This window comes from Schistocerca americana, chromosome 2 (assembly GCF_021461395.2).
Source record: "Schistocerca americana isolate TAMUIC-IGC-003095 chromosome 2, iqSchAmer2.1, whole genome shotgun sequence".
NCBI classification, from domain to species: domain Eukaryota; kingdom Metazoa; phylum Arthropoda; class Insecta; order Orthoptera; family Acrididae; genus Schistocerca; species Schistocerca americana.
Window position 1 is genome coordinate 1,091,904,484 of NC_060120.1, and position 22,924 is coordinate 1,091,927,407.

A 22,924-nucleotide genomic window follows, 5' to 3' on the forward strand; every position below is an offset into this window, starting at 1 on the left:
AGGTTTCCTTTATTACTTGCACCTTCTTATTGACGATGAAACACGGAAATTGCATCCGAAATTAATACAAAAGGCACAATGCCCACTTAAGTACAAGAGGACTGACACTCTCACTTTCTATGATTTGAACCTCTCCTGTGAGTCCAGTATTCGATTCCGATGCTTCACTTCAGGTTTGCTGTATACCTTGGACCTTCTTATTGACCATGAAACACAGAAAATGCATCCGAATTTAATACAAAAGGCACAATGCTGACTTAAGTACAAGAAGACTGACACTTCTACTTTCTATGATTTGAACTTCTCCTGTGAGTCCAGTTTTAGATTCCGATGCTTCACTTCAGATTTACTGTGTACCTTGGACCTTCTTATTGACGATGAAACATAGAAATTGCATCCGAATTTAATACAAAATTCACAATGCATACTTAAGTACAAGAAGACTTACACTCTAACCATCTATGATTTGAACCTCTCCTGTGAGTCCAGATTTAGATTCGGATGCTTCACTTCAGGTTTACTGTACTCCTTGGACCTTCTTATTGACGATGAAACACAGAAATTGGATTGGAAATAAATACAAAATGCACAATGCCGACTCAGGTACAAGAGGACTGACACTCTAACTTTCTATGATTTGAACCTCTCCTGTGAGTCCAGTTTTAGATTTTGATGCTTCTGTTCAGGGTTACTGTATACCTCGGAACTTCTTATTGACGATGAAACACAGAAATTGCATCGGAATTAAATTCAAAAGGCACAATGCCGACTTAGGTACAAGAGGACTGACACTTTAACTTTCTATGTTTGGAACCTCTCCAGTGAGTCCAGTTTTAGATTCCGATGCTTCACTTCAGGTTTACTGTATCCCTTGGACCTTCTTATTGACGATGAAACACAGAAATTGCATCCGAATTTAGTACAAAAGGCACAATGCCGACTTAAGTACAAGAGGACTGACACTCTCACTTTCTATGATTTGAACCTCTCCTGTGAGTCCAGTTTTAGATTCCGATGCTTCACTCAGGTTTACTGTATCCCTTGGACCTTCTTATTGTCGTTGAAACACAGAAATTGCATCCGAATTTAATACAAAAGGCACAATGCCGACTTAAGTACAAGAGGACTGACACTCTCACTTTCTATGATTTGAACCTCTCCTGTGAGTCCAGTTTTAGATTTCGATGCTTCACTTCAGGTTTACTGTATCCCTTGGACCTTCTTATTGACGCTGAAACACCGAAATAGCATCCGAATTTAATACAAAAGGAACAACGTCGACTTAAGGACAAGAGGACTGACAATCTCAGATGCTATGCTTTGAACCTCTCCTGTGAGTCCAGTTTTAGATTACGATGCTTCACTTCAGGTTTACTGTATCCCTTGTACGTTCTTATTGACGATGAAACAAAGAAATTGCATCCGAATGTAATACAAAAGGCACAATGCCGACTTAAGTACAAGAGGATTGACACTCTAACTTTCTATGATTTGAACCTCTCCTGTGAGTCCAGTGTTAGATTCCGATGCTTCTCTTCAGGTTTCCTTTATACCTTGGACCTTCTTATTGACGATGAAACACAGATATTGCATCCGAATTTAATACAAAAGGCACAATGCCGACTTAAGTACAAGAGGACTGACACTCTCACTTTCTATGATTTGAACCTCTCCTGTGAGTCCAGTTTTAGATTCCGATGCTTCACTTCAGGTTTACTGTATACCTTGGACCTTCTGATTGACGATGAAAGAAAGAAAATGCATCCGAATTTAATACAAAAGGCACAATGCTGACTTAAGTACCAGAGGACTGACACTCCTACTGTCTATGATCTGAACCTCTCCTGTGAGTCCAGTTTTAGGTTCTGATGCTTCACTTCAGATTTACAGTATACCTTGGACTTTCTTATTGACGATGAAACATAGAAATTACATCCGAGTTTAATACAAAAATCACAATGCCGACTTAAGTACAAGAGGACTGACACTCTAACCATCTATGATTTGAAAATCTCCTGTGGGACCAGTTTTAGATTCCGATGCCTCACTTCAGGTTTACTGTATCCCTTGGACCTTCTTATTGAAAATGAAACACAGAAATAGCATCCGAATTCAATACAAAAGGCACAATGTCGACTTAAGTACAAGAGGACCGACACTCACTTTCTATGCTTTGAACCTCTCCTGTGAGTCCAGTTTTAAATTACGATGCTTCACTTCAGTTTTACTGTATCCCTTGTACCTTCTTATTGACGATGAAACAAAGAAATTGCATCCGAATATAATACACAGGCACAATGACGACTTAAGTACAAGAAGATTGACACTCTAACTTTCTCTGATTTGAACCTCTCCTGTGAGTCCAGTTTTAGATTCCGATGCTTCTCTTCAGGTTACCTTTATACCTTGGACCTTCTTATTGACGATGAAACACAGAAATTGCAACCGAATTTAATACAAAAGGCACTATGCCGACTTAAGTACAAGAGGACAGACACTCTCACTTTCTATGATTTGAAGCTCTCCTGTGAGTCCAGTTTTAGATTCCGATGCTTCACTTCAGGTTTGCTGTATACCTTGGACCTTCTTATTGACGATGAAACACAGAAAATGCATCCGAATTTAATACAAAAATCACAATGCTGACTTAAGTACAAGAAGACTGACACTTCTACTTTCTATGATTTGAACCTCTCCTGTGAGTCCAGTTTTAGATTCCGATGCTTCACTTCAGATTTACTGTGTACCTTGGACCTTCTTATTGACGATGAAACATAGAAATTGCATCCGAATTTAATACAAAAGGCACAATGCCTACGTAAGTGCAAGAGGACTGACACTCTAACCATCTATGATTTGAACCTCTCCTGTGGGACCAGTTTTAGATTCCGATGCCTCACTTCACGTTTACTGTATCCCTTGGACCTTCTTATTGACGATGAAACACAGAAATTGCATCCGAATTTAATACAAAAGGCACAATGCTGACTTAAGTACAAGAAGACTGACACTTCTGCTTTCTATGATTTCAACCACTCCTGTGAGTCCAGTTTTAGATTCCGATGCTTCACTTCAGATTTACTGTGTACCTTGGACCTTCTTATTGACGATGAAACATAGATATTGCATCCGAATTTGATACAAAAGGCACAATGCCGACTTAAGTACAAGAGGACTGACACTCTAACCATCTATGATTTGAACCTCTCCTGTGGGACCAGTTTTAGATTCCGATGCCTCACTTCACGTTTACTGTATCCCTTGGACCTTCTTATTGACAATGAAACACAGAAATTGCATCCGAATTTAATACAAAAGGCACAATGCCGCCTTAAGTACAAGAGGACTGACACTCTCACTTTCTATGATATGAACCTCTCCTGTGAGTCCAGTTTTAGATTCCGATGCTTCACTTCAGCTTTACTGTATCCCTTGGACCTTCTTATTGAAAATGAAACACAGAAATAGCATCCGAATTCAATACAAAAGGCACAATGTCGACTTAAGTACAAGAGGTCTGACACTCTCACTTTGTATGATTTGAACCACTCCTGTGAGTCCAGTTTTAGATTTCGATGCTTCACTTCAGGTTTACTGTATCCCTTGGACCTCCTTATTGACGATGAAACAGCGAAATTGCATCCGAATTTAATACAAAAGGCACAAAGCCGACTTAAGTACAAGAGGACCGACACTCTCACTTTCTATGCTTTGAACCTCTCCTGTGAGTCCAGTTTTAGATTACGATGCTTCACTTCAGGTTTACTGTATCCCTTGTACCTTCTTATTGACGATGAAACAAAGAAATTGCATCCGAATATAATACAAAAGGCACAATGACGACTTAAGTACAAGAAGATTGACACTTTAACTTTCTATGATTTGAACCTCTCCTGTGAGTCCAGTTTTAGATTCCGATGCTTCTCTTCAGGTTACCTTTATACCTTGGACTTCTTATTGACGATGAAACACAGAAATTGCAACCGAATTTAATACAAAAGGCACTATGCCGACTTAAGTACAAGAGGACAGACACTCTCACTTTCTATGATTTGAACCTCTCCTGTGAGTCCAGTTTTAGATTCCGATGCTTTACTTCAGGTTTGCTGTATACCTTGGACCTTCTTATTGACGATGAAACACAGAAAATGCATCCGAATTTAATACAAAAGGCACAATGCTGACTTAAGTACAAGAAGACTGACACTTCTACTTTCTATGATTTGAACCTCTCCTGTGAGTCCAGTTTTAGATTCCGATGCTTCACTTCAGATTTACTGTGTACCTTGGACCTTCTTATTGACGATGAAACATAGAAATTGCATCCGAATTTAATACAAAAGGCACAATGCCTACTTAAGTACAAGAGGACTGACACTCTAACCATCTATGATTTGAACCTCTCCTGTGGGACCAGTTTTAGATTCCGATGCCTCACTTCACGTTTACTGTATCCCTTGGACCTTCTTATTGACGATGAAACACAGAAATTGCATCCGAATTTAATACAAAAGTCACAATGCTGACTTAAGTTCAAGAAGACTGACACTTCTGCTTTCTATGATTCCAACCTCTCCTGTGAGTCCAGTTTTAGATTCCGATGCTTCACTTCAGATTTACTGTGTACCTTGGACCTTCTTATTGACGATGAAACATAGATATTGCATCCGAATTTGATACAAAAGGCACAATGCCGACTTAAGTACAAGAGGACTGACACTCTAACCATCTATGATTTGAACCTCTCCTGTGGGACCAGTTTTAGATTCCGATGCCTCACTTCACGTTTACTGTATCCCTTGGACCTTCTTATTGACGATGAAACACAGAAATTGCATCCGAATTTAATACAAAAGGCACAATGCCGACTTAAGTACAAGAGGACTGACACTCTAACTTTCTATGATTTGAACCTCTCCTGTGAGTCCAGTTCTAGATTCCGATGCTTCACTTCAGGTTTACTGTATACCTCAGAAACTCTTATTGACGATGAATAAAAAAAATTGCATCCGAACTTAATACAAGACGCTCAATGCCGACTTAAGTACAAGAGGACTGACACTCTAACTTTCTATGATTTGAACCTCTCCTGTGAGTCCAGTTTTAGATTTTGATGCTTCTGTTCAGGGTTACTGTATACTTCGGAACTTCTTATTGACGATGAAACACAGAAATTGCTTCGGAATTAAATTCAAAAGGCACAATGCCGACTTAATTACAAGAGGACTGACACTTTAACTTTCTATGATTGGAACCTCTCCAGTGAGTCCAGTTTTAGATTCCGATGCTTCACTTCAGGTTTACTGGATCCCTTGGACCTTCTTATTGACGATGAAACACAGAAATTGCGTCCGAATTTAATACAAAAGGCACAATGCCGACTTAAGTACAAGAGGACTGACACTCTCACTTTCTATGATTTGAACCTCTCCTGTGAGTCCAGTTTTAGATTCCGATGCTTCACTTCAGGTTTACTGTATCCCTTGGACCTTCCTATTGACGATGAAACACAGAAATTGCATCCGAATTTAATACAAAAGGCACAATGCCGACTTAAGTACAAGAGGACTGACACTCTCACTTTCTATGATTTGAACCTCTCCTGTGAGTCCAGTTTTAGATTTCGATGCTTCACTTCAGGTTTACTGTATTCCTTGGTTCTTCTTATTGACGATGAAACACCGAAATTGCATCCGAATTTAATACAAAAGGCACAACGCCGACTTAAGGACAAGAGGACTGACACTCTCACCTTCTATGCTTTGAACCTCTCCTGTGAGTCCAGTTTTAGATTACCATGCTTCACTTCAGGTTTACTGTATCCCTTGTACCTTCTTATTGACGATGAAACAAAGAAATTGCATCCGAATGTAATACAAAAGGCACAATGCCGACTTAAGTACAAGAGGATTGACACTCTAACTTTCTATGATTTGAACCTCTCCTGTGAGTCCAGTTTTAGATTCCGATGCTTCACTTCAGGTTTCCTTTATACCTTGGACCTTCTTATTGACGATGAAACACAGAAATTGCATCCGAATTTAATACAAAAGGCACAATGCTGACTTAAGTAGAAGAGGACTGACACTCCTACTTTCTATGATCTGAACCTCTCCTGTGAGTCCAGTTTTAGATTCCGATGCGTCACTTCAGATTTACAGTATACCTTGGACCTTCTTATTGACGATGAAACGTAGAAATTGCATCCGAAAGTAATACAAAAGGCACAATGCCGACTTAAGTACAAGAGGACTGACACTCTAACCATCTATGATTTGAACCTCTCCTGTGGGACCAGTTTTAGATTCCGATGCCTCACTTCAGGTTTACTGTATCCCTTCGACCTTCTTCTTGATGATGAAACACAGCAATTGCATCCGAATTTTTTTATACAAAAGGCACAATGCCGACTTAAGTAGAAGAGGACTGACACTCTAACTTTCTATGATTTGAACCTCTCCTGTGAGTCCAGATATAGATTCCGATGCTTCACTTCAGGTTAACTGTGCTCCTTGGACCTTCTTATTGACGATGAAACACAGAAATTGCATTGGAAATAAATACAAAATGCACAATGCCGACTTAAGTACAAGAGGACTGACACTCTAACTTTCTATGACTCGCACCCCTCCTCCCCTCCTATGAGTCCAGTTTCAGATTTTGATGCTTCTGTTCAGTGTTACTGTATACCTCGGAACTTCTTATTGACGATGAAACACAGAAATTGCATCGGAATTAAATTCAAAAGGCATAATGCCGACTTAAGTACAAGAGGACTGACACTCTAACTTTCTATGATTTGAACCTCTCCTGTGAGTCCAGTTTTAGATTACGATGCTTCACTTCAGGTTTACTGTATCCCTTGTACCTTCTTATTGACGATGAAACAAAGAAATTGCATCCGAATATAATACAAAAGGCACAATGCCGACTTAAGTACAAGAGGATTGACACTTTAACTTTCTATGATTTGAACCTCTCCTGTGAGTCCAGTTTTAGATTCCGATGCTTCACTTCAGGTTTACTGTATCCCTTGTACCTTCTTAATGACGATGAAACAAAGAAATTGCATCCGAATGTAACACAAAAAGCACAATGCCGACTTAAGTACAAGAGGAATGACACTCTATTTTTCTATGATTTGAACCCCTCCTGTGAGTCCAGTTTTAGATTCCGATGCTTCACTTCAGGTTTCCTTTATACCTTGGACCTTCTTATTGACGATGAAACACAGAAATTACATCCGAATTTAATACAAAGGCACAATGCCGACTTAAGTACAAGAGGAATGACACTCTCACTTTCCATGATTTGAGCCTCTCCTGTGAGTCCACTTTTAGATTCCGATGCTTCACTTCAGGTTTACTGTATACCTTGGACCTTCTTATTGACGATGAAACACAGAAATTGCATCCGAATTTAATACAAAAGGCACAATGCTGACTTAAGTACAAGTGGACTGACACTCTCACTTTCTATGATTTGAACCCCTCCTGTGAGTCCAGTTTTAGATTCCGATGCTTCACTTCAGGTTTACTGTATCCCTTGTACCTTCTTAATGACGACGAAACAAAGAAATTGCATCCGAATCTAATACAAAAAGCACAATGCCGACTTAAGTACAAGAGGAATGACACTCTATTTTTCTATGATTTGAACCTCTCCTGTGAGTCCTGTTTTAGATTCCGATGCTTCTCTTCAGGTTTCCTTTATACCTTGCACCTTCTTATTGACGATGAAACACAGAAATTGCATCCGAATTTAATACAAAAGGCATAATGCCGACTTAAGTACAAGAGGAATGACACTCTATTTTTCTATGATTTGAACCTCTCCTGTGAGTCAAGTTTTAGATTCCGATGCTTCACTTCAGGTTTCCTTTATACCTTGGACCATCTTACTGACGATGAAACACAGAAATTGCATCCGAATTTAATACAAAAGGCACAATGCCGACTTAAGTACAAGAGGACTGTCACTCTCACTTTCTATGATCTGAACCCCTCCTGTGAATCCAGTTTTAGATTCCGATGGTTCACTTCAGGTTTACTGTATCCTATGGACCTTCTTATTGACGATAAAACACAGAAATTGCATCCGAATTTAATACAACAGGCACAATGCTGACTTAAGTACAAGTGGACAGGCACTCTCACTTTCTATGATTTGAACCTCTCCTGTGAGTCGAGTTTTAGATTCCGATGCTTCACTTCAGGTTTACTGTGTACCTTGGACCTTCTTATTGACGATGAATAACAAAAATTTCATCCGAATTTAATACGAAAGGCACAATGCCGACTTAAGTACAAGAGGACTGACACTCTAACTTTCAATGATTTGAACCTCTCCTGTGAGTCCACTTTTAGATTCCGATGCTTCACATCAGGTTTACTGTACCCCTTGCCCTTCTTATTGACAATGAAACACAGAAATTAATCCGAATTTAATACAAAAGGCACAATGCCGACTTAAGTACAGGAGGACTGACACTCTAACATTCTATTATTTGAACCTCTCCTGTGTGTCCAGATTTAGATTCCGATGCTTCACTTCAGGTTTACTGTATCCCTTGGACCTTCTTATTGACGATGAAACACAGAAATTACATCCGAATTGAATACAAAAGGCACATTGCCGACTTAAGTACAAGAGGACTGACACACTCACTTTCTATGATTTGAGCCTCTCCTGTGAGTCCAGTTTTAGATTTTTAGGCTTCACATCAGGGTTACTGTATACCTCGGAACTTCTTATTGACGATGAAACACAGAAATTGCATCGGAATTAAATTCAAAAGGCATAATGCCGACTTAAGTACAAGAGGACTGACACTCTAACTTTCGTTGATTTGAACCTCTCCTGTGAGTCCAGCTTTAGATTCCGATGCTTCACTTCAGGTTAACGGTATACCTTGGACCTTCTTATTGACGATGAAACACAGAAATTGCATCCGAATTTAATACAAAAAGCACAATGCCGACTTAAGTACAAGAGGACTGACACTCTAACTTTCTATGATTTGAACCTCTCCTTTGAGTCCAGTTTTAGATTTTGATGCTTCTGTTCAGTGTTACTGTATACCTCGGGACTTCTTATTGACGATGAAACACAGAAATTGCATCGGAATTAAATTCAAAAGGCATAATGCCGACTTAAGTACAAGAGGACTGGCACTCTCACTTTCTATGATTTGAACCTCTCCTGTGAGTCCAGTTTTAGTTTACGATGCTTCACTTCAGGTTTACTGTATCCCTTGTACCTTCTTATTGACGATGAAACAAAGAAATTGCATCCGAATATAATACAAAAGGCACAATGCCGACTTAAGTACAAGAGGATTGACACTTTAACTTTCTATGATTTGAACCTCTCCTGTGAGTCCAGTTTTAGATTCCGATGCTTCACTTCAGGTTTACTGTATCCCTTGTACCTTCTTAATGACGATGAAACAAAGAAATTGCATCCGAATTTAATACAAAAAGCACAATGCCGTCTTAAGTACAAGAGGAATGACACTCTATTTTTCTATGATTTGAACCCCTCCTGTGAGTCCAGTTTTAGATTCCGATGCTTCACTTCAGGTTTCCTTTATACCTTGGACCTTCTTATTGACGATGAAACACAGAAATTACATCTGAATTTAATACAAAGGCACAATGCCGACTTAAGTACAAGAGGAATGACACTCCCACTTTCTATGATTTGATCCTCTCCTGTGAGTCCTGTTTTAGCTTCCGATGCTTCACTTCAGGTTTACTGTATACCGTGGACCTTCTTATTGACGATGAAACACAAAAATTGCATCCGAATTTAATACAAAAGGAACAATGCCGACTTAAGTACAAGAGGAATGACACTCTATTTTTCTATGATTTGAACATCTCCTGTGAGTCAAGTTTTAGATTCCGATGCTTCACTTCAGGTTTTCTTTATACCTTGGACCTTCTTATTGACGATGAAACACAGAAATTGCATCCGAATTTAATACAAAAGGCACAATGCCGACTTTAGTACAAGAGGACTGACACTCTCACTTTCTATGATTTGAACCTCTCCTGTGAGTCCAGATTTAGATTTCGATGGTTCACTTCAGGTTTACTGTATCCCTTGCACCTTCTTATTGACGATGAAACACAGAAATTGCATCCGAATTTATTACAAAAGGCACAATGCTGACTTAAGTACAAGTGGACTGACACTCTCACTTTCTATGATTTGAACCTCTCCTGTGAGTCCAGTTTTAGATTCCGATGCTTCACTTCAGGTTTACTGTATCCCTTGTACCTTCTTAATGACGATGAAACAAAGAAATTGCATCCGAATCTAATACAAAAAGCAAAATGCCGACTTAAGTACAAGAGGAATGACACTCTATTTTTCTATGATTTGAACCTCTCCTGTGAGTCCAGTTTTAGATTCCGATGCTTCTCTTCAGGTTTCTTTTATACCTTGCACCTTCTTATTCACGATGAAACACAGAAATTGCATCCGAATTTAATACAAAAGGCACAATGCCGACTTAAGTACAACAGGACTGACACTCTCACTTTCTATGATCTGAACCCCTCCTGTGAGTCCAGTTTTAGATTCCGATGGTTCACTTCAGGTTTACTGTATCCTATGGACCTTCTATTTGACGATAAAACACAGAAATTGCATCCGAATTTAATACAACAGGCACAATGCTGACTTAAGTACAAGTGGACTGACATTCTCACTTTCTATGATTTGAACCTCTCCTGTGAGTCGAGTTTTAGATTCCGATGCTTCACTTCAGGTTTACTGTATCCCTTGGACCTTCTTATTGACGATGAAACACAGAAATTACATCCGAATTGAATACAAAAGCAACATTGCCGACTTAAGTACAAGACGACTGACACACTCACTTTCTATGATTTGAACCACTCGTGTGAGTCCAGTTTTAGATTTTGATGCTTCACATCAGGGTTACTGTATACCTCGGAACTTCTTACTGACGATGAAACACAGAAATTGCATCGGAATTAAATTCAAAAGGCATAATGCCGACTTAAGTACAAGAGGACTGACACTGTAACTTTCTGTGATTTGAACCTCTCCTGTGAGTCCAGTTTTAGATTCGGATGCTTCACTTAGGGTTAACTGTATACCTTGGACCTTCTTATTGACGATGAAACACAGAAATTGCATCCGAATTCAATACAAAAAGCACAATGCCGACTTAAGTACAAGAGGACTGACACTCTAACTATCTATGATTTGAACCTCTCCTGTGAGTCCAGTTTTAGGATCCGATGCTTCAGTTCCGGTTTACTGTGTACCTTGGACCTTCTTATTGACGATGAAACACGGAAATTGCATCCGAATTTAATACAAAAAGCACAATGCCGACTTAAGTACAAGAGGACTGACATTCTAACTATCTATGATTTGAACTTCTCCTGTGAGTCCAGTTTTAGATTCCGGTGCTTCACTTCAGGTTTACTGTATCCCCTGGACCTTCTAATTGACGATGAAACACAGAAATTGCATCCGAATTTAGTACAAAAGGCACAATGCCACCTAAGTACAAGAGGACTGACACTCTAACTTTCTATGATTTGAACCTCTCCTGTGTGTCCAGATTTAGATTCCGATGCTTCACTTCAGGTTTACTGTATCCCTTGGACCTTCTTATTGGCGATGAAACACAGAAATTGCAACCGAATTGAATACAAAAGGCACAATACCGACTTAAGTATAAGAGGACTGACACTCTCACTTTCTATGATTTGAACCACTCCTGTGAGTCCAGTTTTAGATTTTGATGCTTCACTTCGGTGTTACTGTATACCTCGGAACTTCTTATTGACGATGAAACACAGAAATTGCATCGGAATTAAATTCAAAAGGTATAATGCCGACTTAAGTACAAGGGGACTGACACTCTAACTTCCTAAGAGTTGAACCTCTCCTGTGAGTCCAGTTTTAGATTCCGATGCTTCACTTCAGGTTTACTGTATCCCCTGGACCTACTTATTGACGATGAAACACAGAAATTGCATCCGAATTTAGTACAAAAGGCACAATGCCACTTAAGTACAAGAGGACTGACACTCTAACTTTCTATGATTTGAAAATCTCCAGTGTGTCCAGATTTAGATTCCGATGCTTCACTTCAGGTTTACTGTATCCCTTGGACCTTCTTATTGACGATGAAACACAGAAATTGCATCCGAGTTTAGCACAAAAGGCACAATGCTGACTTAAGTAAAAGTGGACTGACACTCTCACTTTCTATGATTTGAACCTCTCCTGTGAGTCCAGTTTTAGATTCCGATGCTTCACTTCAGGTTTACTGTATCCCTTGCACCTTCTTAATGACGATGAAACAAAGAAATAGCATCCGAATGTAATACAAAAAGCACAATGCCGACTTAGGTACAAGAGGAATGACACTCTATTTTTCTATGATTTGAACCTCTCCTGTCAGTCCAGTTTTAGATTCCGATGCTTCTCTTTAGGTTTCCTTTATACCTTGCACCTTCTTATTGACGATGAAACACAGAAATTGCATCCGAATTTAATACAAAAGGCACAATGCCGACTTAAGTACAAGAGGAATGACACTCTATTTTTCTATGATTTGAACCTCTCCTGTGAGTCAAGTTTTAGATTCCGATGCTTCACTTCAGGTTAACTGTATACCTTGGACTTTCTTACTGACGATGAAACACAGAAATTGCATCCGAATTTAATACAAAAAGCACAATGCCGACTTAAGTACAAGAGGACTGACACTCTAACTATCTATGATTTGAACCTCTCCTGTGAGTCCAGTTTTAGGATCCGATGCTTCACTTCCGGTTTACTGTGTACCTTGGACCTTCTTATTGACGATGAAACAGAGAAATTGCATCCGAATGTAATACAAAAGGCACAATGCCGTCCCAAGTGCAAGTGGACTGACTCTCTAACTTTCTATGATTTGAACCTCTCCTGTGATTCCAGTTTTAGATTCCGATGCTTCACTTCAGGTTTACGTTATACCTTGGACCTTCTTATTGGCGATGAAACACAGATATTGCATCCGAATTTAATTCAAAAGGCACAATGCCGACTTAAGTACTAGAGGAGTGACACTCTATTTTTCTATGATTTGAACTTCTCCTGTGAGTCCAGTTTTAGATTGCGAAGCTTCACTTCAGGTTTCCTTTGTACCTTGGACCTTCTTATTGACGATGAAACACAGAAATTGCATCCGAATTAAATACATAAGGCACAATGCCGACTTAAGTACAAGAGGACTGATACTCTCACTTTCTATGATTTGAACCTCTCCTGTGAGTCCAGTTTTAGATTCCGATGCTTCACTTCAGCTTTACTGTATACCTTGGACCTTCTAATTGACGATGATACACAAAAATTGTATCCGAAATTAACACAAAAAGCACAATGCCAACTTAAGTACAAGAGGACTGACACTCCAAATATCTATGATTTGAACCTCTCCTGTGAGTCCAGTTTTACATTCCGATGCTTCACTTCAGGTTTACTGTATACCTCGGACCTTCTTATTGACAATGAAACACAGAAATTGCATCGGAATTAAATTCAAAAGACACAATGCCGACTTAAGTACAAGATGACTGACACTCTAACTTTCTATGATTTGAACCTCTCCTGTGAGTCCAGTTTTAGATTCTGATGCTTCACTTCAGGTTTACTGTATTCCTCGGAACTTCTTATTGACGATGAAACACAGAAATTGCATCCGAATTTAATACAAAAAGCACAATGCCGACTTAAGTACAAGAGGACTAACACTCTAACTATCTCTGATTTGAACCTCTCCTGTGAGTCCAGTTTTAGATTCCGATGCTTCACGTCAGGTTTACTGTATACCTTGGACCTTCTTATTGACGATGAAACACAGAAATTGCATCGGAATTAAATTCAAAAGACACAATGCCGACTTAAGTGCAAGAGGACTGACACCCTAACTTTCAATGCTTTGAACCTCTCCTGTGAGTCCAGTTTTAGATTCCGATGCTTCACTTCAGGTTCACTGTATCCCCTGGACCTTCTTATTGACGATGAAACACAGAAATTGCATCTGAATTTAGTACAAAGGCACAATGCCGACTTAAGTGCAAGAGGACTGACACTCTAACTTTCTATGATTTGAACCTCTCCTGTGTGTCCAGATTTAGAGTCCGATGCTTCACTTCAGGTTTACTGTATCCCTTGTACCTTCTTATTGACGATGAAACACAGAAATTGCATTCGAATTTAATACAAAAGGCACAATGCTGACTTAAGTACAAGTGGACTGACACTCTCACTTTCTATGATTTGAACCTCTCCTGTGAGTCCAGTTTTAGATTCCGATGCTTCACTTCAGGTTTACTGTGTACCTTGGACCTTCTTATTGACGATGAATAACAAAAATTGCATCCGAATTTAATACAAAAGGCACAATACCGACTTAAGTACAAGAGGACTGACACTCTCACTTTCTATGAATTGAACCACTCCTGTGAGTTCAGTTTTATTTTTTGATGCTTCACTTCAGAGTTACTGTATACCTCGGAACTTCTATTTGACGATGAAACACAGAAATTGCATCGGAATGAAATTCAAAAGGCATAATGCCGACTTAAGTACAAGAGGACTGACACTCTAACTTTCTTTGATTTGAACCTCTCCTGTGAGTCCAGTTTTTGATTCCGATGCTTCACTTCAGGTTTATTTTATACCTTGGACCTTCCTATTGACGATGAAACTCAGAGATTGCATCTGAATTTAATACAAAAGGCACAATGCCGACTTAAGTACAAGAGGAATGACACTCTATTTTTCTATGATTTGAACTTCTCCTGTGAGTCCAGTTTTAGGTTCCGATGCTTAACTTCAGGTTACCTTTATACCTTGGACCTTCTTATTGACATTGAAACACAGAAATTGCATCCAAATTTAATACAAAAGGCACAATGCCGACTTAAGTACAAGAGGACTGACACTCTCACTTTCTACGATTTGAACCTGTCCTGTGAGTCCAGTTTTTGATTCCGATGCTTCACTTCAGGTTTCCTTTATTCCTTGGACCCTCTTATTGACGATGAATCACAGAAATTGCATCCGAATTTAATACAAAAAGCACAATGCCGACTTAAGTACAAGAGGACTGACATTTTAACTATCTATGATTTGAACCTCTCCCGTGAGTCCAGTTTTAGATTCCGATGCTTCACTTCAGGTTTACTGTATACCTTGGACCTTCTTATTGACGATGAAACACAGAAATTGCATCGGAATTAAATTCAAAAGACACAATGCTGACTTAGGTACAAGGGGACTGACACTCTAACTTTCTATGATTTGAACCTCTCCTGTGAGTCCAGTTTTAGATTCCGATGCTTCACTTCAGGTTTACTGTATACCTCGGAACCTCTTATTGACGATGAATAACAAAAATTGCATCCGAACTTAAAACAAGACGCTCAATGCCGACTTAAGTACAAGAGGACTGACACTCTCACTTTCTATGATTTGAACCTCTCCTGTGAGTCCAGTTTTAGATTCCGATGCTTCACTTCAGGTTTACTGTATACCTTGGACCTTCTTATTGACGATGAAACACAGAAATTGGATCTGAATTTAATACAAAAGGCACAATGACGTCTTAAGTACAAGAGGACTGACACTCTAACTACCTATGATTTGAACCTCTCCTGTGAGTCCAGTTTTACATTCCGATGCTTCGCTTCAGTTTTACTGTATACCTTGGACCTTCTTATTGACGATGAAACACAGAAATTGCATCGGAATTAAATTCAAAAGACACAATGCCGACTTAGGTACAATAGGACTGGCACTCTAACTTTCTATGATTTGAACCTCTCCTGTGAGTCCAGTTTTAGATTCCGATGTTTCACCTCAGGTTTACTGTATACCTCGGAACTTCTAATTGACGATGAAAACAAAAATTGCATCCGAATTCAATAAAAGATGCTCAATGCCGACTTAAGTACAAGAGGACTGACACTCTCACTTTCTATGATTTGAACCTCTCCTGTGGGACCAGTTTTGATTCCGATGCCTCACTTCAGGTTTACTGTATCCCTTGGACCTTCTTATTGACGATGAAACACAGCTATTGCATCCGAATTTAATACAAAAGGCACAATGCCGACTTAAGTACAGGAGGACTGACACTCTAACTTTCTATGATGTGAACCTCTCCTGTGAGTCCAGTGTTAGATTCCGATGCTTCACTTCAGGTTTACTGTATCCCTTGGACCTTCTTATTGACGATGAAACACAGAAATAGCATGCGAATTTAATACAAAAAGCACAATGCCGACTAAAGTACAAGAGGACAGACACTCTAACTATCTGTGATTTGAACCTCTCCTGTGAGTCCAGTTTTAGATTCCGATGCTTCACTTCAAGTTTACAGTATACCTCGGACCTTCTTATTGACGATGAAACACTGAAATTGCATCGGAGTTAAATTCAAATGACACAATGCCGACTTAAGTACGAGAGGACTGACACTCTAACTTTCTATGATTTGAACCTCTCCTGTGAGCCCAGTTTTAGATTCCGATGCCTCACTTCAGGTTTACTGTATCCCCTGGACCTTCTTATTGACGATGAAACACAGAAATTGCATCCGAATTTAATACAAAATGCACAATGCCGACTTAAGTACAAGAGGACTGACACTCTAACTTTCTATGATTTGAACCTCTCCTGTGAGTCCAGATTTAGATTCCGATGCTTCACTTCAGGTTTACTGTATCCCTTGGACCTCCTTATTGACGATGAAACACAGAAATTGCATCCGAATTGAATACAAAAGGGACAATGCCGACTTAAGTACAAGAGGACTGACACTCTCACTTTCTATGATTTGAACCTCTCCTGTGAGTCCAGTTTTAGATTCCGATGCTTCACTTCAGGTTTACAGTTTACCTCGGACCTTCTTATTGACGAAGGAACACAGAAAGTGCATCGGAGTTAAATTCAAATGACACAATGCCGACTTAAGTACAAGAGGACTGACACACTAACTTTCTATGATTTGAACCAGTGAGTCCAGTTTTAGATTCCGATGCTTCACTTCAGGTTTACTGTATCACTTGGACCTTCTTATTGACGATGAGAAACAGAAATTGCATCCGAATTTAATACAAAAGGCACAATGCCGTCTTAAGTACAAGAGGGCTGACACTCTAACTTTCTATGATTTGAACCTCTCCCGTGGGACCAGTTTTAGATTCCGATGCCTAACTTCAGGTTTACTGTATCCCTTGGACCTTCTTATTGACGATGAAGCACAGAAATTGCATCCGAATTTAATACAAAATTCACAATGCCGACTTAAGTACAAGAGGACTGACACTATAACTATCTATGATTTGAACCTCCCCTGTGAGTCCAGTTATACATTCCGATGCTAAGCTTCAGTTTTACTGTATACCTTGGACCTTCTTATTGACGATGAAACACAGAAATTGCATCGGAATTAAATTCAAAAGACACAATGCCGACTTAGGTACAATAGGACTGGCACTCTAACTTTCTATGATTTGAACCTCTCCTGTGAATCCAGTTTTAGATTCCGATGTTTCACTTCAGGTTTACTGTATACCTTGGACCTTCTTATTGACGATGAAACACAGAAATTGGATCCGAATTTAATACAAAAGGCACAACGACGTCTTAAGTACAAGAGGAGTGACACTCTAACTTTCTATGGTTTGAACCTCTCCTGTGGGACCAGTTTTGATTCCGATGCTTCACTTGAGGTTTACTGTATCCCTTGGACCTTCTTATTGACGATGAAACACAGAAATAGCATGCGAATTTAATACAAAAAGCACAATGCCGACTTAAGTACAAGAGGACAGACACTCTAACTATCTGTGATTTGAACCTCTCCTGTGAGTCCAGTTTTAGATTCCGATGCTTCACTTCAGGTTTACAGTTTACCTCGGACCTTCTTATTGACGAAGGAACACAGAAAGTGCATCGGAGTTAAATTCAAATGACACAATGCCGACTTAAGTACAAGAGGACTGACACACTAACTTTCTATGATTTGAACCTCTCCTGTGAGCCCAGTTTTAGATTCCGATGCCTCACTTCAGGTTAACTGTATCCCTTGGACCTCCTTATTGACGATGAAACACAGAAATTGCATCCGAATTGAATACAAAAGGCACAATGCCGACTTAAGTGCAAGAGGACTGACACTCTCACTTTCTATGATTTGAACCTCTCCTGTGAGTCCAGATTTAGATTCCAATGCTTCACTTCAGGTTTACTGTATCCCTTGGACCTCCTTATTGACGATGAAACACAGAAATTGCATCCGAATTGAATACAAAAGGCACAATGCCGACTTAAGTACAAGAGGACTGACACTCTCACTTTCTATGATTTGAACCTCTCCTGTGAGTCCAGTTTTAGATTTTCATGCTTCACTTCAGGGTTACTGTATACCTCGGAACCTCTTATTGACGATGAAACACAGAAATTGCATAAGAATTAAATTCAAATGGCATAATGCCGACTTAAGTACAAGAGGACTGACACTCTAACTTCCTATGATTTGACCCTCCCCTGTGAGTCCAGTTTTAGTTTCCGATGCTTCACTTCAGGTTTACTGTATCCCTTGGACGTTCTTATTGACGATGAAGCACAGTAATTGCATCCGAATTTAATACAAAAGGCACAATGCCGACTTAAGTACAAGAGGACTGACACTCTAACATTCTATGATTTGAACCTCTCCTGTGAGTCCATTGTTAGATTCCGATGCTTCACTTCAGGTTTTCTGTATCCCTTGGACCTTCTTATTGACGATGAAACAAAGAAATTGCATCCGAATTCAATACAAAATGCACAATCCCGACGTAAGTACAAGAGGACTGACACTCTAACTTTCTATGATTTCAACCTGTGAGTCCAGTTTTAGATCCCGATGCTTCACTTCAGGTTTACTGTATCACTTGGACCTTCTTATTGACGATGAGAAACAGAAAAGGCATCCGAATTTAATACAAAAGACACAATGCCGACTTAAGTACAAGAGGACTGACACTCCTACTTTCTATGATTTGAACCTCTCCTGTGAGTCCAGTTTTAGATTCCGATGCTTCACTTCAGGTTTTCTGTATACCTTGGACCTTCTTATTGACGATGAAACATAGAAATTGCATCTGAATTTAATACAAAAGGCACAATGCCGACTTAAGTACAAGAGGACTGACACTCTAACCATCTATGATTTGAACCTCTCCTGTGGGACCGGTTTCAGATTCCGATGCCTCACTTCAGGTTTACTGTATCCCTTGGACCTTCTTATTGACGATGAAACACAGAAATTGCATCCGAATTTAATACAAAAGGCACAATGCCGACTTAAGTACAAGAGGACTGACACTCTAACTTTCTATGATTTGAACCTCTCCTGTGAGTCCAGATTTAGATTCCGATGCTTCACTTCTGGTTTACTGTATTCCCTGGACCTTCTTATTGACGATGAAACACAGAAATTGCATCGGAAATAAATACGAAATGCACAATGCCGACTTATGTACAAGAGGACTCACACTCTATCTTTCTATGATTTGAACCTCTCCTGTGAGTCCAGTTTTAGATTTTGGTGCTTCTGTTCAGGGTTACTGTATACCTCGGAACTTCTTGTTGACGATGACACACAGATATTGCATCGGAATTAAATTTAAAAGGCATAATGCCGACTTAAGTACAAGAGGACTGACACTCTAACTTTCTATGATTTGAAACTCTCCTGTGAGTCCAGTTTTAGATTCCGATGCTTCACTTCAGGTTTACTGTATGCCTTGGACCTTCTTATTGACGATGAGACACAGAAATTGCATCCGACTTTAATACAAAAGGCACAATGCTGACTTAAGTTCAAGTGGACTGACACTCTCACTTTCTATGATCTGAACCTCTCATGTGAGTCCAGTTTTAGATTCCGATGCTTCACTTCAGGTTTACTGTATCCCTTGGACCTTCTTATTGACGATGAAACATAGAAAACGCATCCGAATTTAATACAAAGGGCACAATGCCGACTTAAGTACTAGTGGACTGACACTCTCACTTTCTATGATTTGAACCTCTCCTGTGAGTCCATTTTTTAGATTCCGATGCTTCACTTCATGTTTACTGTATACCTTGGACCTTCTTATTGACGATGAAACACAGAAATTGCATCTGAATTTAATACTAAAGGCACAATGCCGACTTAAGTACAAGAGGACTGACACTTTAACTTTCTATGATTCGAACCTCTCCTGTGAGTCCAGATTTAGATTCCGATGCTTCACTTTCGGTTTACTGTATCCCTTGGACCTTCTTATTGACGATGAAACACAGAAATTGCATCCGAATTTAATACAAAAGGCACAATGCCGACTTAAGTACAAGAGGACTGTCACTCTCACTTTCTATGATTTGAACCTCTCCTGTGAGTCCAGTTTTAGATTTTGATGCTTCACCTCAGTGTTGCTGTATACCTCGGAACTTCCTATTGACGATGAAACACAGGAATTGCATCGGAATAAAATTCAAAAGGCATAATGCCGACTTAAGTACAAGAGGACTGACAGTCTAAGATTCTATGATTTGAACCTCTCCTGTGAGTCCAGTTTTAGATTTTGATGCTTCACTTCAGGGTTACTGTATACCTCGGAACTTCTTCTGGACCATGAAACACAGAAATTGCATCGGAATTAAATTCAAAAGGCATAATGCCGACTTAAGTACAAGAGGACTGACACTCTAACTTTCTATGATTTGAACCTCTCCTGTGAGTCCAGTTTTAGATTCCGATGCTTCACTTCAGGTTTACTGTATCCCTTGGACCATCTTATTGACGATGAAACACAGAAATTGCATCCGAATTTAATACAAAAGGCACAATGCTGACTTAAGTACAAGTGGACTGACACTCTCACTTCCTATGTTTTGAACCTCTCCTGTGAGTCCAGTTTTAGATTCCGTTGCTTCACTTCAGGTTTACTGTATCCCTTGTACCTTCTTATTGACGATGAACAAAGAAATTGCATCCGAATTTAATACAAAAGGAACAATACCGACTTAAGTACAGGAGGACTGACACTCTCACTTTCTAAGATTTGAACCTCTCCTCTGAGTCCAGTTTTAGATTCCGATGCTTCACTTCAGGTTTACTGTATCCCTTGTACCTTCTTAATGACGATGAAACACAGAAATTTCATCGGAATTGAATACAAAAGGCACAATGCCGACTTAAGTACAAGAGGACTGACACTCTAACTTTCTATGATTTGAACCTCTCCTGTGTGTCCAGTTTTAGATTCTTCATGTTTACTGTATACCTTGGACCTTCTTATTGACGATGAAACACAGAAATTGCATCCGAATTTAATACAAAAGTCACAATACAGACTTAAGAACAAGAGGACAGACACTCTAACTTTCTACGATTTGAACCACTCCTGTGGGACCAGTTTTAGATTCCGATTCCTGACTTCAGGTTTACTGTATCCTTTGGACCTTCTTATTGACGATGAAACACAGAAACTGCATCCGAATTTAATAAAAAGGCACAATGCCGACTTAAGTACAAGAGGACTGACACTCTAACTTTCTATGATTAGAACCTCTCCTGTGAGTCCAGTGTTAGATTCCGCTGCTTCACTTCAGGTTTTCTGTATCCCTTGGACCTTCTTATTGACGATGAAACACAGAAATTGCATCCGAATTTAATACAAAAATCACAATGCCGACTTAAGTACAAGAGGACTGACACTCTAAATTTCTATGATTTGAACCTCTCTTGTGATTCCAGTTTTAGATTCCGATGTTTCACTTTAGGTTTACTGTATACCTTCGACCTTCTTAATGTCGATGAAACACAGAAATTGCATCGTAATTAAATTGAAAAGACACAGTGCCGACTTAAGTCCAAGAGGACTGACACTCTAACTTTCTATGATTTGAACCTGTCCTGTGAGTCCAGTTTTAGATTCCGATGCTTCACTTCATGTTTACTGTATCCCTTGGAACTTCTTATTGACGATGAAACACAGAAATTGAATCCGAATTTAATACAAAAGGCACAATGCCGACGTAAGTATAAGAGGACTGACACTCTAACTTTCTATGATTTGAACGTCTCCTGTGAGTCCAGATTTAGATTCCGATGCTTTACTTCAGGTTTACTGTATCCCTTGGACCTTCTTATTGACGATGAAACACAGAAATTGCATCCGAATTGAATAGAAAAGGCACAATGCGCACTTAAGTACAAGAGGACTTACACTCTCACTTTCTATGATTTGAACCTCTGCTGTGAGTCCAGTTTTAGATTTTGATGCTTCACTTCAGGGTTACTGTATACCTCGGAACTTCTTATTGACGATGAAACACAGAATTTCCATCGGAATTAAATTCAAAAGGCATAATGCCGACTTAAGTACAAGAGGACTGACACTCTATCTTTCTATGATATGAACCTCTCCTGTGAGTCCAGTTTTAGATTCCGATGCTTCACTTCAGGTTTACTGTATCCCTTGGACCTTCTTATTGACGATGAAACACAGAAATTGCATCCGAATTTAATATAAAAGGCACAATGCTGACTCAAGTACAAGTGGACTGACACTCCCACTTTCCATGATTTGAACCTCTCCTGAGAGTCCAGTTTTAGATTCCGATGCTTCACTTCAGGTTTACTGTATCCCGTGGACCTTCTTATTGACGATGAAACACAGAAATTGCATCCGAATTTAATACAAATGGCACAATGCTGGCTTAAGTAGAAAAGGACTGACACTCTCACTTTCTATGATTTGAACCTCTCCTGTGAGTCCAGATTTAGATTACGATGCTTCACTTCAGGATTACTGTAACCCTTGGACCTTCTTATTGACGA